This window comes from Nasonia vitripennis, unplaced genomic scaffold, assembly GCF_009193385.2.
Source record: "Nasonia vitripennis strain AsymCx unplaced genomic scaffold, Nvit_psr_1.1 unplaced0174, whole genome shotgun sequence".
NCBI classification, from domain to species: Eukaryota; Metazoa; Arthropoda; class Insecta; order Hymenoptera; family Pteromalidae; genus Nasonia; species Nasonia vitripennis.
Genome location: NW_022279953.1, coordinates 299222 through 311679, shown reverse-complemented (window position 1 = coordinate 311679; position 12458 = coordinate 299222). Strand labels below are relative to the sequence as shown.

The window sequence follows — 12458 nt, the reverse complement described above, 5'->3', positions numbered from 1 at the left end:
AAAGTGGTAGGAGCGTCAAGTTGGCCGCACAAGCTATTATGTGTAATACAGTTGGGTATCGCTTTCCCACAGAGTAAATGTGTTTACATATATTGTCTGCTTGAATTTAAGGTTATGTTTTTGAGGTCTAGGTGGTGCACTCCGTTATTTTTTATGTCTAGGTAAATACATCATTCGAGGGCGATGTCTAGATGTACAGGGTGGCCGATGACGAGATTTAGGTGGTGCGCTCCGTGATTTTTGGTGTCTAAGAACACTGAAAAAAAATACAGCCATTTTAACTGAACTCGCACCAGTAGTCCATCATTGTACGAGTTTAATCTATTCCGCAATGAAATAACTAATAAAAAAGAAATAAGATCAATCAAACAAAGTCAAGTTTATTATATTGAATGATTATATGAAGCAACAAAATTTTTGGTCAATAAAAAGCTTAGTTAACTTAAAGTTAAGTTATATAATATAATAATGATGAATTAGAAACAACTCTCAAGATACTTACTACGTAACTTGCCATGACCGTTCTATTTTGTTTATTGGTAAACAACTAAAATTTTTTTTCTATGTATTAGAACGTCATAAAAACACCATAAATACGATGAAACGGGCATGGCAAGTTACGTAGTAAGTATCTTGAGAGTTGTTCCTAATTCATTATTATTGTATAACTTAACTTTAAGTTAACTAAGCTTTTTATTGACCAAAAATTTTATTGGTCGTTTCTGCTGTAAAATCCGGTAGTTTTAACCGTTCTGCCACCGTAACGACTGTTCAGTAAGAACAACGATGTGCCACTGGTAGTTTTAGCGAGTCGCGACTCGTAAAATTGGTCGCTTACGCGGGACACCAGCAAAAACGACCGAACTGATTCTTTAAAACTCCTGAACTCTACGGTAATTTTGGCGAGTCTTCGTACAATGACGGATTACTGGTGCGAGTTCAGTTAAAATGGCTGTATTTTTTTTCAGTGTTCTTAGACACCAAAATAGAAAATATTAAACTCGCCTAACCTTTTACTTTTTTAAAAGTTAAGATGACGCTATTTTTTAAATTCAATTGCTCAACCGAGCACAGAGATCGCCGCTGGTCAAATTGTTTGATGTTGGTGCTGTCCGCTGGCCGCTAATGGCCGCTCTGGTAAAAAATATACGCCGTATCTATCTACATCTTCTACATGATATTAATATTCTTTAGTTTATAAAACGATGTCTTTTATCAACATCCCTATATTCGTCTGCTTTCTGCAGCATCGTCCGGTCGTCTACTTTGTGCAGCATCGACCGATCATCCTCTGGACAGACTCAACCCTGACACCTATGTTCCTCTGCATCAGGAGAGAGAGTCAGGGCTTAACATAGTTATCTACGTTCCTCACCATCGGTCTGAAGAGCACTCAATCCTAGCTCCTACGTTCCTTTGCATCGGGCAGGGAAGTGAGAGCTTAACTTTGTGACCTATATTCCTCTGCATTAGTCCAAGGAGCGTTTCGTATAAATTTCTTAGTGGCCATTGTCCAGCAATAGCTTTACTCGCCGTCACGCCTTGTTTTTCACTTCTTTTTTCTTCGTCATTCCTAATCTTCTTGAGAATGGTCCTAAAGTAGTTGTTTACTTCGCATCAACCATTCATATTTAAAAGCCAAAGTGCAAATTTACAATTAGAGCTAGTGTAAAATGTAAACTCGTAATATATCAATAACAAATATTAAGGGTGGACGTGTAATTTGAAATACACTGTTTGCATTTAGAGTTTTATCATTATCAAAGAAATACTTCAGAATTAAAACAAGGCTCAGGGCACGGGTGAATACTTGCAAACAAGAATAAGTAAATACTTAACAGAAGAAAAAGTATTTACATATGTATATAGATTATTAGGGCTCGTTTATTTTTCTGCTCTCCTCGCATGCCCGCATAGTTACGCGGCGATATACACTATATTCGAGTCATACTTAATCGTTACTCTGCAGCCTCTTATGAACTAATTTTCTGAAAATTATACAAAAAATATTGTGTATTGTATTCAAACATTAATTTGTTCTGTTGTGCATACAAGCAAGTTGATTGGTGATTTATTATTGAGACTTGCTGCTGAATTATAGAGTATATGGCTACAACTTAAAAGCAATAAAACAAATAAACTTGGGCTGAAAAAAATGCCGACTCTATGCTACTCTTTATTTTGTGCTCGACAGATTCCATGATCTGCTCGGCATTTATTTCTGTGGACTTCTTCTCTGCTAACTGTCGATGCTCATTGGCAGTTTTGTCTTGATTATGCCAACTTGGCTTTTTGTAGGCACCTAGCTCTGAGCTAGACATATGCGTGTTTTGCGACAGTGAGTGGTCTATCGTCTGTGACCATTGTTTCGCTCCGAAGCAAGTTTGCGTGTTTTTTGGAGACGACGTAGACGACGCTGTGTTTGCGGACACGTGTTGTTGGTTAGGAAACCCGAAGTTGAAGTCGGGCCCTGAAGCACCTCGTTGCTCGCCTGTGCCAACAGCGAAGGCGTTTAGAAGGCCATTATAATCTTGGCTGGACCCTGCTGACGAGTCGGTAGAGTCTATGGGAGCGAAGGTTGTTAACCCTGATGTGTTTGCCATCGCTGTGACTGGAGGAGTCTGAATGCGTAGGCTTTCGCTCGATGTGGTGACCTGGGTCTCGTTGTCTTCATTTGTATTTTGTGACTTGATTGGTGTTCTTGGAAACGTCATATTTCTTGATTTTGTAAGCCTCTTGTTGGCGTGACTTGTGGGGAAGGATAATTTAGGAACCTGCCTACCCGATCTGAGACGTAAATGCAAGTCACGTTCGCTCATGTGCGGTGAGGCGCAGTGTCTAATCTAACCTCGAGTGCAGATCAGACGTACAAAATTATTAAAATGACTAAAATGTACTCGCAGGTACATACATGAACAAAGCAATGTCTGTCTGCCTCACGCCTAATCTAAGATTGTCACCTTTTGAGAGCTTTCTTTACCTTATCTGCTGTTGCAGCTGGTTCTAGCACAGCGGAAACGCTAGAGTCTGACATGGTTGCTTTGCTGTACTGCCCACGTGGAGCTCGGTTCGAGAGGCAGTAACAACGAAAGGAGCCGTTGCAGAACTTAACGCGTTCGCGCTTGCTTGCCGCTTATTTGTGGATCAGCCGCGTTAATGAAGCCCAGGTAGTACCGCTTGTGAGGAACACAGTCCGGAAGTGGTAACTGCTGGAACTCCTGATAAAATAAAATGTGAGAATGCCGAATTAATAAATAAATTTTGACTGAATAGCGCTTGCGAGAGGCGCAAATATTTGTATATTTGTATAGCGCTATTATATGTGTAAAAATAAAAAAAGAAAACTTTGTTACTCGCTTGAATCGAATTAGATTTATCGAATTCGCTTTGTATGGTGGCTACGCCGCGCGTGCGTATCGATTATGTGAACTAAAGCCGTTCGCACTGGCTTTCTTAGAATTGATTGCTTGCCGAAGCAAGATGGCGGCTTTGTGTGAATACTCGCGCGCGCGCACTTATTTACCTTATAAAATAAAAAATGGCGATTCCCGCGTGAATCGCTGCGCAAAAATGATGAGAAGAATTTCCCGCTGCGTTGTCGAGGGGATGCTGGACTTCTCGATGAAGGCGCCGGTGTCGGTGGCTTCACGCGTATCCAACGACGAACCCGCTGCGATGATATGCGATGAAAAACTCGGCGGCGGCTGTCCCGCGCCGAAGTGGCCTCTGGATGCTGTGCTATGCTGCGGTGTCCAGGAAGCCGATGATGCGAGTGTGCGTCGGCGTGCCAGCACACACACTCTTTCTCGCGCAACGTCGAGTTGCGACAAGTATATACGCACCGGCGTGCCTGCGCGCGTATAGCTTGGAGAAAATGGCGGCGGGTCTTGCCGACCTGTTGCTGCCGCGCTCGACCGTGGAGACGTGTGTCGAGGAAGTCGGTGATGTCGACTTATTTTTGTTTGGCTCTTCACGTGTGTACCGGCGTGCCAGCGTACACGGAAGGGCTGCGACGTGCGTTGACTGACGCAATCGCAGCGTGTCTTTGTCCGCGAGCGTGCGAGACAAAGACTCCGTTGCTAGAGAGAGAGAGAGAGAGAGAGAGAGAGAGAGAGAGAGAGAGAGAGAGAGAGAGAGAGAGAGAGAGTCGCGGAGACGCGTGCACTGTCACTGACACTATTCTTCTCGTCGAAGGTGCTGTGGCTCGTTGCCAAAAATCACGTCGGGGTCACCAATGTGGGAGGAGGCTGGTCGGAGACCAAGAACAAGGCTCTTCTCCTGGACAAGGCACTTTATTTTCGTCTCTCTCTCTCTCTCTCTCTCTCTCTCTCTCTCTCTCTCTCTCTCTCTCTCTCCAGCCCGTCTGGCGTGTGCTCTAGTCAGAACGGAACTGACGGCTGCGTCAGCGCTCGCTCGCAGCTAGCGCTGCTCTCTCTATCTCCGCGGTCGGACGTACCGCCATCTATCAGTGGGGCACCAACATTTACTACCAATTTTAAAGTATACTTAATTAATACTGTGAGGAAAAAATATATCATAATAAATTTGTCAAACTTGAGAGTTAAACCCTGATTAATAAATAAATTAAACACACACACACACACACACACAAACAACGTATCAGTCAGTTGACTTACTGACTGACACGTTGTTTGTATCGATAATGTTTTACGATGACTTAGTTTTTAATTCATTATTTATATAATTTAACATAATTTTAATGGCTTGAGAAGGTCCACGTTCATGGACAAAACGTTGCCAGCTAATAAAGTGTGTTGTTCTTATTTTATTTATCAATCAGGGTTTAACTCTCACGTTTGATAAATTTATTAAGATATATTTTTTCCTTGTAATATGGAGAGTTTTACACATAATTATTTAATACTGTATAGCTAAGTTTAAGAGCTCTTCGGTACTGAAAACTGAAGTAAGTCTCTAGTACCTAACCTAATTATGAACCGGAAAAATAAATAATTATGAATTGTGGCCTCCGAAAACATATCATACCTTGTATACGGTGTATGTAAAAGTGGTTTTCATAGTTTTATCAAATTAACATTTTTTATTTAAATAACTTTTTTATTTAAATAACTTCAGTTACATTTAAAATTAAATTTCGAATTTTCATTTGTTGGTAATTGAAGGTGGTTAGGTACCCTTAACCCTAATAAAAAAATCAACCCTGTTAAAAATATTTACATCAAATTTTATGTAAAGATTTTGAACTTTTACATGTAAAGTTTTACATGTTCATTCAATATGTAAAATTTTACGTAAAATTGTATGTAAAGTTTTAATTTTTTGAAAAATTTTAAGTTTTTAATTTTTTGAAAAATTTTTAGTTTGATAATTCTGAGAAATTTTTAGAAAAAATGTACTTTTGCCCTGCTAAATTTTACTTTTGCCCCGTTAATTTTACTTTTGCCCCGCTAATTTTACTTTCGCCCTGCAAAAAAGTTTTCGGGAAAAATCTGCCACTTTCGCCCCGCTTATCAGGGGCAAAGGTAGCCTTTCGGTTGTGGTATGGAATAAAATCTACTTTTTCCTTGTGTTACAGATAGTATTTTATTCCACTCTCGACCGAAAGACCACTTCTTGGTCTTAAAAAGCGGGGTCAAAACAACTTCACTTTGTTCGAAATTTTCGAAAATTTGTAGAAAAATAGTACATTATGCAACAAGGGGCGAAAGTAGAAGATTTTTCCCGCGGGTAAATTTACTGTCCGAACGAGAATATTTTTCCAGAGGGCGCGTTTACTGCCCGAGCGAAGTGAGGGCAGTAAGCACCCGAGTGCAGAATCTAGTGACATGTGGATTATGGTTTAATAAAATAAAACCAAATATGAATGTTTTTGTAGGAGCATTCGTTGATGTATTTAATAAATTAACAAATGAAGGCATATCGTGTTACATAAAAGAATAACAACGATTAATTAAGCCCTGCGTTTCATCTTGTTGCGTCGATTCCGTTGCTCGGGCTCCGGTTCAAGGTTGCAAGCAGTTCAATGCTCATTGTGGATGCAATTGGTGCAAACATCCTGGTAAGTGGGCTAAAGGTAGCCTGCGCTACCCATTATTAACGAGTCCTTTAGTTTTCCGAGATCATGAGAGCACGATTAATGATATGTTTGTTGCTACGCCTGAACGACCAGTTGATGGTATCCAAAGCGCTTCAGCACTTATAAATTTGCCACATTTTAATATTATTTCTGGATTCGTGCCGGGCTATCTTTACTGCTGTTTTGAAGGTGTCTCAAAACAAATTACAAATTACCATCTTGAATCAATGAGAAAAATGATATTCAAGAATTAGATTTTAAAATAAGTAAAATTACCACTCCTCACCAACTCTCAAGATTAAGCCGACCATTGAGTGCCAGAAAAGATTGAAGAGCACGTGAATGGGAAAATTACGTGTTTTATTATAGTGTTCCTCTCTTAATTGAGCATTTAAGCAGAAATTTATTAAATCATTGGCTTCTTTTTGTTGAAAGTTTATACATATTATTGCAGAGTAGTATTAATATCACGGAATTAGATCGAGCTGATGAAATGCTACACGAGTTTGTGGCAAAAAATGAGGAATATTATGGTATAAAATCTATGATTTTCAATGTTCACCAAATGCTACATATCTGCAAAAGTGTATTAAATTTGGGGCCTTTATGGTGTAAATGGCCTTTATGGTGTTTAATCTACATTTCCATTTGAATCTGCTAACAATCAGTTATTACAAGCAATCAAATGCTCTAAGGGAGTTACTTTACAAATTCTTAGATTCATTAATGTAAATCATCTGACGTCGGCTTTGCAAGAATTCGCTTACCCCCATGCAAATATTTTAGTAAAAATATACTGTGAAGATATTCTAACTTCGAGAGTGCAGAATTACTATAAAACATCTTCAGTAATGTATTTTGGCAGAGGTGATTGTGTTGTCCGTGATATACTTCATAAATTGCAACTTTCAGAAGAATCAACAAAATGTTATGTAAAGATGATAAAAGATGGATGCTTATACGAATCTTCTATTAAATCTAAGTTACGATCTAATAATTCATATGTACAATTAAAAGACAAGCGTTTTGTCCAAATTATTAGTTTTGTTGTAGATGAGAATTTAAAACAAGAATTTACGGTCTGTAATGTCTTACGTACAAGATACCGCTTTACAAATTACTATAAAGCATTACAAGTAGTAGAAAGAATCGTGGCAGAATCTATTATTGTACCAACATCTGACATCATGACCATTTGTATTTTTATGAAGATATTTAACTTAAGATTTATTTGTCCTCTTCCAAACTTATTGTGAGCTTTGTATATAGTTGATACGTGATACAAGACACTCATTTGGCCACTTTTAATTGGCCGTTTGAAGGTTTAAATCCCGACAGTCTAAAGGTTAAATAAAACAAAGTTATTTCTCTCCTGTAGTAATCGGACACCCGTAAGGTGTCCACATGTAAAGCTATTAATATTTTAAATTTTTGTAATAAAATATTTAAAACTTGTATTTTAACTGTATTGAAACTTTCTTCTAAATATATATTTTTTCCTATCCATATATTTTTTGGAACATACATTCATTTCTATTTTCATGCGTTTTTGTTTCTGAATTCTAATACAAAAGTTTTTAATAATTTTAAGTATTATATAGTATGAAAAAGTATATATCTTCGACCACTTTAATCATATGAGTATCGTATGAGAATCGTATGAAAATCGTATGAGAATCACGTACGATTTTGGCGTGCTTTTCACATGAGAATCAGATGAGAATCATCTGATTCTCACCTGAGGTTTTTCAGTAGAGATATGCTCAGTGATGGCTAAGAATATAGTATATTGAATATATATAGTCATTGTACAAGTATTTCATAGAAGCAAGTGTGAAAAGTTTAGTTTTTCAAGAATTTAGTATGGGTATAGTAAAGAAATATCAGTTTTTATTATTTATTGACCTTTATTGATCTACAAAAGTATGTCTAAAAAGGTGCATATACATGGTGATCTTGTAGAATATAGTATATTTAATATACATAGTGAATTTGACTATAAAAAGTTGTTTTGAGCAAGTATGTTGTGTAATATACTTGCTCACTTCGTATGAACATCAGGTCCTGCGCACGGACGAAAAGTCAATTTTTGGAGAATGAGGCTTTGCTAGTAGAAAGACTTTTTTCAATTAGGTATTTAACATTTTTTAATATTGTGAATTTTTTCAGAATTTAATTTTCTACAATATAGCCATAATACTTGAAAAAAAAAACACACATTTCTAGTCAAATCCATTAGGCGTTCGCCATGGGTATAAGCCGTTTCTTCAAAACTCTTTATACGGGGCGAGTGCCTAAAAACTATGACCATCACCATGACGAACATTTCGCAATTTCCCATTTATCGTCTATAGTGATGTAGTTGTGTTTTGACGTTAAATTTAGTCTATTTCCTCTAATGTTTTGTCCGTCGTAAATAAAATCTAATTTCTTCAGTATTATGTTCAACACATCACATCTCATCAAAATGAATATATTTTATCAATAACTACTGTCACGGGGCAACTGGGATTTCCCTGTTGGAAAAGGTCGATAGAAGTCGATTAGATCACTTATCGACTTGAATAGTGAATCTTAATTTCACTTTTTGTAATAGAATTTCAAGAAGATCATGGTCTATCGATTTCAATTGCAATTTTTCATATTGAGTATTATCGACTTATATCGATTTTTATCGTATTTTATCACGTTTTATCAAGTTCTAATGCAAAAAATGGAATTAAGATTCACTATTCAAGTCAATTGAAATCTTATCGACTTTAATGGTGAATTCTAATCGATTTCAATCGATTTCTATTCACTTTTTCCAGCAGGGTTAGCGCGACAGCCGCGAAGAGTCAACGAGGGGGATTACTCACTCATTTTTATCTCCGCATGGCTATCCCTCGATGATGCTGAAGTCGGCGACGGACGTTAGCCGTCGGTGCAATGCCGACTCCGTACTATGCAGCCTGGTTGCCTCGGTGTACAACTGCGCGGCGTGCAAAGCTCGCCGCGCTTTCTTCGCATATAGAGTCTCCGACCAGGCGCGCGCTCTGTAGCCGCGCCGTGATGTAACCGGCTTTACTCTACCGGGTTCGTCGGAAGGACGCAACGGGAATACGGAATAAATACTCGTGCATTCGTGTACAATTGAAAGATGGCTATATTCTTCAAAATATCGGTACAATATATCGCGCGTCGCGAGAGGACGAGTGCGCACTCGCGGCTTGGACTGGAGACGGGCCGACGACTCGGTGGCAGCGAGCCTCGGATTTTTATTGCGTTTTTTTTTTAATTTCGAGGTAACAGGATTAGGGGAATTGGACTATGGACTCAGGATTCACGATTTGTAAAGAAATAAAATGCTGTGCCATGGTTTTTCAAATAATTCTTATCATAAGATTTATAAAAATATGTACACTTATTCTGTATTACTTAAAATACAATAGAATTATATATATATATATATATATATATATATATATATATATATATATGTAAGATTGTGGGTTACCAAGCTTGGCTTTGTCACTTGTTGACATGTGAGTGAGAGCCAGTATGTAATAAGACTCCGAGCCGTTAGGATCGTTATAAGCGAGGTTATTGAAACTGATATACTAAAAGGTTTGCTATCGGCAATTGTATAGATTCAGGTTAGTCTTAAGTTTATACGTTTACTGTAAAACTGTACTGTATTATATATATATATATATATATATATATATATATATATAATAATTTAATATAATAAAACAATAAAATTTATTGAAACTAAACGATATCAAAGAAAATCAAAAATTGTTAAAAGTTGATGAAAAATGCATTATTAAAGATGATATAATTTATAAAATTTTAAATGTTAGAGAGAAAATATGGATTACTGAAGAATTTGGAAAACTCTTATCAGAGATATACATGTTGATCAGGGTCATATAGGCACAAAACAGTTAATTCTAACCTTTGGGCAAACATTTTATTTTAAAAATATGTATCAGCACATAAGATTAACTTGTAGATCTTTGTGAAACTTGCATTAAAAATAAATCAAGAATAGGTTGTTTTAAAGCACCTTTATCTCAACTTAGTCCAGCAAAGGAACCTCTTGAAATAGTGTCCCTAGACACAATAGGAGGTTTCAAAGGTAATAAAAGTAAAAAGAAATATCTACATTTGGCGGTGGATCATTTTACAAGATTTGCTTACGTAATAACTTCAAAAACCCAAGTTGCAAAGGATTTTATAAATTTAATTAAGAAAGTAGAAAATGATGGAAGTATTAAATTGGTGTTAACAGATCAATATCCTGGTATAAATTCAGCACAGTTTAAGCAATATTTAAATAAAAAGAAGATAGCATTGGTGTTTACAGCAGTGGATTGTGCATTTTCTAATGGATTACATGAAAGGACAAATCAGACTTTCGTAAACAGAATACGATGTAAAATTTACAAGAATAAGAAATAAATCATGGCCTCAGGTAGCAGAGGAATGTGTAAAGGATTATAACAATACAATTCACAGTTCAACTAGATTTACTCCTAATTATTTGCTGACAGGACTCATTCAACTCATTCTTACCCGATGAATTAAATGACAACAATTTGACAAATTTGGAAGACAGTAGAAGAGACCTATGAGAGTGGTGAAGCTGCGAGGCGCCGGAGACAGTGAAAATGTCCGTAGCGTGTGAGGCTAGCTGCGCCGCTGGTGTTGTTGCTTCTGTTGCTGGCTGACGCGGCGTCCGGCGTCCGCGTGATGATGGTAGCTGTCGCGGCGTCCGTCGTCCATGCGTCGATGCTTGCTGATGTGGTTGTTGTCGCTGTTGTTGGCTCTGCTACTCGCTGGTCTCGCGACCGATATTGCAGTGTTTTGTGCATCTCACCGGCTATAGATGAGCCGGTAAGAATTGTCCTCTGCGGCTGTGCGTGGGCTTCTTACTATAAAGCTTTAAATCGTTAAAAACTTCTGAAACAATTTTAAAAATTTTCAAAAATTTTTAAAATTTGTCGAAATTTTCCAAAATTATCTCTATTTTGTATCTATTTCATAGGCAACAAAAATGGTCTTTCTTATACACTTGTTTTGAAAAGCACGGTTAACAACGAAGGGCGAATGTGGTTTTCCAGACTCGGATGATGTTTGAGCACTTGTGTCGTGATGGGCGCCTACTGCGCCATCGACTACCACTCGTGCTCAAACATCATCCTCGCTTGGAAAAGCCCATTTTCGCCCCTTGTTGTACAATGTACTATTACTTCAATATAATAGGGGATAATTCATAAAAAAATTATGAACTCGGAAAAGCGGAGAACTGGAGAAACGGAGAACGCCAAAAATGGATTTTTCTTTAATATAATAGGGGATTACGAAAATGGCATAATTGATATTTTAAAAATAGAAATCTCAGTATAATTTAGCAGACATTCTAAGAAGAAGCTTGGACAAAAATAAATTCTTGAACAATTAAAAAGCGTCAAGATTGTTATAGATTACAAAAAAAAAAAAAAAAAAATGTTTGTATAAGATCAAGATTATAAACTTAAGGAGGCGTCTTGTAATATAGTAAGTATCATAATCTTGATTATTGTAAAGGTAAGAAAGTGTGTTGATAGGCTAGTACTTTTATATGGCAAAAGTATTTAATCGGAGTATGAAATCATGATTTGTATATGCACTGTTGGAATCAGAAGAGAGAATTGCATTTGCTTATTTATGTAGAAGTACAAGCCTAGCAACAAATATAACGTATTGTAATACGACGCGCAACGACTGATAAGCGGGTGCCACAAACACACACATGTACGTCTCCCCACTTATGATATGTATGTGAGCATTAAGTGACTGCAAGAGCTGTTGAAGCTACGCGATGTTCTTGCGTCTCCCTTTCTACAGCAAGACTCCGAACTGATCGGACGCACTGCCGACTTGTGGCTATTGCCACTTTACAATATATGATCTTATCTCAAAGTGTTGTTATTTATTTAACCACCACTTCAACAAATATACCCACGGGAACCCGAGGAATCGGCACAAACACGTACTTACGCTCTTGGTTCCTCTCATCTGCTTTGCCTCCTATACATGGACGTTGCAATGTAACGTTGATTTTTCAAACAGTTATATGTCTTTTGAAAAAAGCAAAATTATAAGTTTGTTTAAAAATTCATTGATTAAAACTTTAAATTGTAAGATAATTTACCTTCTTCAAGTACAGCTAATAGATCATCAAGTTTTTGACATCTAACAGTGAACAAATTATCTACGTAGAATCCACCAGAATTCTTATCCCAACGAGTAACAAGGGCTTTTAGTGGCTTAAAAGGATCAAGAAGATCAACTACCTGTAAAAACGTACAATTTTTATTATTATTTATCTTTTTTACTGATCTAAGGTTTCCAAATGTTTTATTGTTGTTAC

The 12458-nt window shown here is 37.2% G+C and overlaps 1 long non-coding RNA gene across 1 annotated transcript; it reads right to left on the bottom strand.

The window, feature by feature from the left end:
- Nucleotides 1-10561: 10561 nt before the first annotated feature.
- LOC116418316 lies at nt 10562-12168 on the bottom strand. The gene is made up of 2 exons (XR_004228351.1): nt 12086-12168; nt 10562-11002 (listed from the first exon to the last, which is right to left on the bottom strand). It is a non-coding gene; the product is annotated as an uncharacterized LOC116418316 (long non-coding RNA).
- Between the last annotated feature and the right edge of the window lie 290 nt (nt 12169-12458).